The sequence below is a fragment of the Triticum urartu genome, chromosome 6A (genome assembly GCF_056163025.1).
Source record: "Triticum urartu cultivar PI428250 chromosome 6A, HENAU_Tu73, whole genome shotgun sequence".
NCBI classification, from domain to species: domain Eukaryota; kingdom Viridiplantae; phylum Streptophyta; class Magnoliopsida; order Poales; family Poaceae; genus Triticum; species Triticum urartu.
This window is the reverse complement of record NC_141878.1, coordinates 523,930,045-523,935,506: the sequence shown is the minus strand read 5'-3', so window position 1 is coordinate 523,935,506 and position 5,462 is coordinate 523,930,045. Positions and strand designations below refer to the sequence as shown.

Below are 5,462 nucleotides of genomic sequence, written 5' to 3'. Positions count from 1 at the left end.
AACAAAAGATCAGGAAAGTACCGACACAGAAAACTGACATAGGCATACGTGCAAGGCATGGTCGAAAAGCTTTTACCCCCATCTAGATGACATAGCTGGATGGCGCACACCACCTCCAACACATACGTGAACCAGCAAACACGAACGCAACACCAACCGGCAAATCAACTGCGTGCACCCGGCGAGCAAGACACCGAGTTCGCATCGGGTCCATCGTCGGCCTTTTTTTTGACTTGCCAGTAGGCCTCTGGGCAGGCTAATCGCATGGGATATAGGCACGCCAAACCCCAGCTCGCCACCAAAAAATGAGTCATGCATGTACAGGCGTGCAAGCCACCAGGTCCACCACCAGCTGGCCTCTGAAAGGGATGTGCGGGCCGGATCTAGCAATGGCGCCTGCGAGGACGCAGGCCAAATGTCCTGCACTCCTGGTGTCGGGGATGAATTCCAGGCAGACAACGGAACCCGGATCCTTTTCAAAAACAACGGGGCTAGCAACGCCCCTCGAGCCGGCGCACGTTTGGCCGGGTCGCTCGACCCGACCAAGCCTCTCGACCTGGCCGAACTCCGCAACCCGGCCGGACTCCTCGACTCGGCCCCAACAACCAGCTCAAGACGGCTGAACCAGGCACGTCAAGACTTCGCCAACAAGCCAGCTCCACCCTTGGCGCGTTCCTAAACCCGGCCACCTCGCCCATGCCTCTGGTCAGCCACGGCGTGGCAACAGTGCCCTACCTACCCGCTGACCAGGGCCGACGAGGCAACAATGCAACCACCGTCACCAATGACGCCAGCAAGCGGCGACCTAACGGAGCGGCACTGTAGCCGACTCAACCCGGCCACTCCTTGACGATCGACAAGATGACCAACAGTGCCCCCGTACCCGGTGGGCCTCGCGCCCGGAGAACCCGGCAAGCCCGGACCCCCGGCGGGTCCCAGCGCCGGCTTCCCGGACAATGACAACCCCTCCCCACGGCCTTGTAACATTACTATTGTATCCCTGGGGGGTTGACCTATAAAACCTCCCAGGAGGCCTCCATGCACGGGGGTGAAGAAACCAATCAGTAGAACACACACATACGGAGAGGGAGCAGCCTAAGCCTTGGCCAGCCTTCCTTCTCCCCCGACACAGCTCAAGGAGCAACTCTGTACTGAAACACATCAACCACACTCAGCTGGACTAGGGGTATTATCTCTCCGGAGAGCCCCATACCTGGGTATGTCTTGCGTCCTGCGCTCGCTCATGCCAACCTCGCCTCTGGAGCCCACCAGTGCCCTCGAGCCTCCTCCTATCTTTAGCCATCCCTTGGCATATGCCGTGCGCCCACCACGACAGTTGGCGCCCACCGTGGGGCAGCTCGAGGTCCTGGCCGGGAGCATGCTTCAGACGGGGCCCCTCTCCGACTCCGACGAGCCCGTCATGCTGGCGAACAACATCATCAACGCACTCACCGCCTCCTTCACCGCGCTACGCGTCTTTGACGCCCCTGCGGCCGACGAGTACTCCAACGAGGTACTTGACTTTTCCGGCTCCCCCCTTTCCCTCGACGGCAACGCTCCCGCCGGGGCAATGGACCTCTGCGTGGAGGTCTTCGTCACCGACACCGGTGCCTCTTCCTCGTCCAGCGCGGCAAGGAAGGCCGCCGCAGCCAAGGCTGCAGCGAAACGGGCCGGCTCGCCCAACCCGCTGCGCGCCACGATGCAGAGCCTTCGCATCCCCATCGGCACCGACATCGACGCCTCCGACATCGCCGAGGCCCAGACTCGGCTCGAGGAGAACCGCTAGCGCCTGCTGGACCTCACCGATACGCTCGCCACCACGCAGCGTCGCCTGGACTCCGCTCAGCTGGAGCGCAACGCCGCCTACGGCTTTACGCCGGCCGCGCCCGAGCCAATCCGGGTCACCGATGTGCGGGCCTGGGGCAGTGCGATCGGGCGCGCCTTCGGTGTCCTCCCGCCCGTTTACGAGACTCCCGTGAAGAACATGCGCGCCGCTCAGGCGGCGGCAGTCGGCCTGGATCAGCTCGCGGGCGAAGAGCTGCAGGACCGCCTCTAGTGGGTGAACGACCTCCTCGCTGCGGCCAACGCACAGCAGGACCATGTCAACCAACTCGCCAAGCTGGCGGGATCCGCCTCCCTCCGTGATGATGGACCCGGCGACCATCACCACACAGCGTCTTCACCACCCGGCGAGGCGCACTCCGACCGCACCCGGACCCGGCACAACCCCACCCCGACGACCGCCAGAGCCCTGGGCGACGAGCCAGCCTTGGAAGACCGACTGTCGGTGTCAAAACCGGCGGATCTCGGGTAGGGGGTCCCGAACTGTGCATCTAGGCCGGATGGTAACAGGAGGCAAGGGACACGAAGTTTTACCCAGGTTCGGGCCCTCTCGATGGAGGTAAAACCCTATGTCCTGCTTGATTAATATTGATGATATGGGTAGTACAAGAGTAGATCTACCACAAGATCAGAGAGGCTAAACCCTAGAAGCTAGCCTATGGTATGATTGTTGTTGTCTATATTGTCCTACGGACTAAAACCCTCTGGTTTATATAGACACCGGAGAGGGTTAGGGTTACACAAAGTCGGTTACAATGGTAGGAGATTTGAATATCCGTATCGCCAAGCTTGCCTTCCACGCCAAGGAAAGTCCCTTCCGGACACGGGATGAAGTCTTCAATCTTGTATCTTCATAGTCCAGGAGTCCGGCTGAAGGTATAGTCCGGCTATCCGAACACCCCCTAATCCAGGACTCCCTCAGTAGCCCCTGAACCAGGCTTCAATGACGACGAGTCCGGCGCGCAGATTGTCTTCGGCATTGCAAGGCGGGTTCCTCCTCCAAGTACTTCATAGAAGATTTTGAACACAAAGATAGTGTCCGGCTCTGCAAAATAAGTTTCCACATATTGCCATAGAGAGAATAACATTTACACGAATCTAATCTGCTGACGTATTCCCTAGTGTGTCACACCACGGCCAAGCCTTTATCCGAGTCGTTTCATTATCCCACCTCAGCGCGTCATGCGAGGCGGTTTCCTTGGCACGTCTTGTTAAAGCAGAGATCGTGTCCCCTCATTTCGGGATTCTTATCAATACGGGCATGGGTAACCCAACCGCTTCTAGGACTCCTAGATTATAGGTAAGTCTAAACGGACACGGAGAGGACGCTTGATATCCACCCTCTTTATAAAGGGACAAGGCTTTTATTTTTCCCTCCCGTGCTCAATCGAATCCTTCCCCCGCCTCAAGCTCAAACGCCCAAAGTTTAGGTCAGGTGCTCCGAACCTTCAGTCATGTCTGGATCTAGCCTTCAAGGCCGATGGGTGCCTTCCTCTGTCACGGAAGAAGACATCAAAAAGTTGAGGGAGGCCAGATATCTGACCGCCGAGATTTTGCATCGGCTGCCTCCCTGGGGGCAGGCCGTCCCCTCCCCCGAACCCAACGAGAGCGTCGTGTTCGTCTCCCACTTCCTCCGAGGTCTAGGCCTTGCTCTGGATCCTTTCGCTAGGGGCTTGATGTTTTATTACGGCCTAGATTTCCATGATCTAGCTCCGGACTCCTTTCTTCATATCACGACATTTATTGTCATGTGTGAGGCCTTCCTCCGGGTTACCCCTCACTTTGGCCTATGGCTCAAGACCTTTGAAGTAAAGCCGAAGATGATCGAGGGGCAACATGCAGCGTGTGGGGGCGCCTCAATACGCAAGATGACGGGAGCTTCATGGCCCAAAGGTTCCATCCCAGAGGTGTCTGAATTGTGGCAACATGAGTGGTTCTACATCACGGCTCCTAGAAGTGCCAAGTGGGCGGCCGCCCCCGTTTTCCGCTCGGGCCCTCCACCACAACTGATGTCATGGATTAGCAGAGGACTGAGCTGGGGTCCAGCCAAAGACGTGCCTATACTGCAAAGCCGCATTCGAGATCTCTTTAATGGAGATTTCGGTTTGGTTGCGGTAGTACAAGTTATGCTGGTCCGTCAAGTCCAGCCTTGCAAACGCCGACCCCTTCACTTGTGGGAGTTCAATCCCGAGGGACCGCATGCCATTCAAAATTTCCTCGGCCTAACGCACGAGGAGATGTACAAGTCATTCTTCGGACCTCAGGTAGAGTGTCCGGAAATCACCGAGGACGTGGGCCTGAGCAGTATCCGCGCCGCCGAACAGGTAAGGAATCTTCCGGCCGAATATACTATCTCTCATTTGTTACGAAGTTATCTCTGAGAGTTTGCTTTTTGACCAGGACTGGCTAACAAAGGCGAAGTTGATTCGGCGTTCGGCCCCCCTCCCTGAGGGTTTGGAAAATCCGGTACTGGAAAAGATGCTCCAGGTCGCACCCTGCCCGGAGCCCTTGAAGGAAGATACCGGGGAGGATAATACGGGCGGACGCGGGCCCCCAACACTGCCCATTCTAACCGAGAGAGCGAGCGTCTCCATGAAGGAAGACAACCGGAGGAGGAATAGGACCGCGCCCGGGGGTTCGGAAGCCGAAGCTTCCAAACGGGAGAAGAAGTCTCCCACAGAGGGTCCTACCCTGGGGGGCGCTGTTGCCGCACAAAGTCCGCGGGGGGATCAATTCTCCCGCGAGTCATAAGTGACCCGAAATACTTTAATAGTACAAATACACCATCTTTTTCTTCTGAGAAAATAACCACCGCATATATCTTTGCAGTTCGGGCCTTGGCCCCTCTCAAATGAGCTCGTCTTCGGGGGATCTTCTTCCCGAGATGATGGAGAGTGAAACGCCTCCTCCGGACTCCTCCGCTCCGGAAGCGGGCGACCTTGAAGTGTCGTCGCGGAGGGCCTCTCCGAGTCTGGCGAGGCCAAAAGATAATCCCATTGACCCCCGAAGCTCCCAGTGTCCGGTTCCCGAAGAGAGCAGACAAAAGAGTCCGGCACCGTCTAGTGTGCGATCGGATGTTCTGAGGGAGTTGGTGGGGCGAGCGGCCATCTCAGACGAACACCATGTGCTAATGAATACGGTGATGGAGAGGATATCGTCCGCCGAAAGCGGATTGCATGAAGCTTTTATGAGTCTACTGACAGGCTTTGAGGTACGTAAAAGAATGTATGATAGTCCTACCGGTCTAAATCCTATGGCGCAGGGGTCTGGGCCCATCGCCCATTGCACACCTGCACGTTGTGTACGCGGTCAGTGAGCAGACCTAGCCTCCCTTATACAAGTGCAGGCGTTCCAGTCCAACCCGGCGCGCGCCGCTCAGTCGCTGACGTCACGAAGGCTTTGGCTGATACCACGATGTTGAGTGGCCATAACTGTTCCCACGTAGTTGGTTAGTGCGTATAGGCCAGTAGCCAGACTTAGATCAAATACCCAGATCTCGTTAAGCGTGTTATTTTGAAGTAACCGCGAATGCCGACCAGGGCCAGGCCGACCTCTCACCTAGGTGGTCTCCGCCTGCCCTATCGCTCCACCTCTAAGTAACAGTCGGGGGCCGTCGGGAA

General features: G+C 57.5%; 1 pseudogene across 1 annotated transcript in view; it reads left to right on the top strand.

Moving 5' to 3' along the window:
- Positions 1 to 1,786, top strand: part of LOC125516883 (MLO-like protein 15) — a 10,716-nt pseudogene extending 8,930 nt beyond the window's left edge. The window contains exon 14 of the transcript XR_015609287.1: positions 1,337 to 1,786. The product of XR_015609287.1 is annotated as an MLO-like protein 15 (transcript). The remainder of the gene's footprint in view (positions 1 to 1,336) is intronic.
- The last annotated feature ends 3,676 nt before the right edge of the window (positions 1,787 to 5,462 follow it).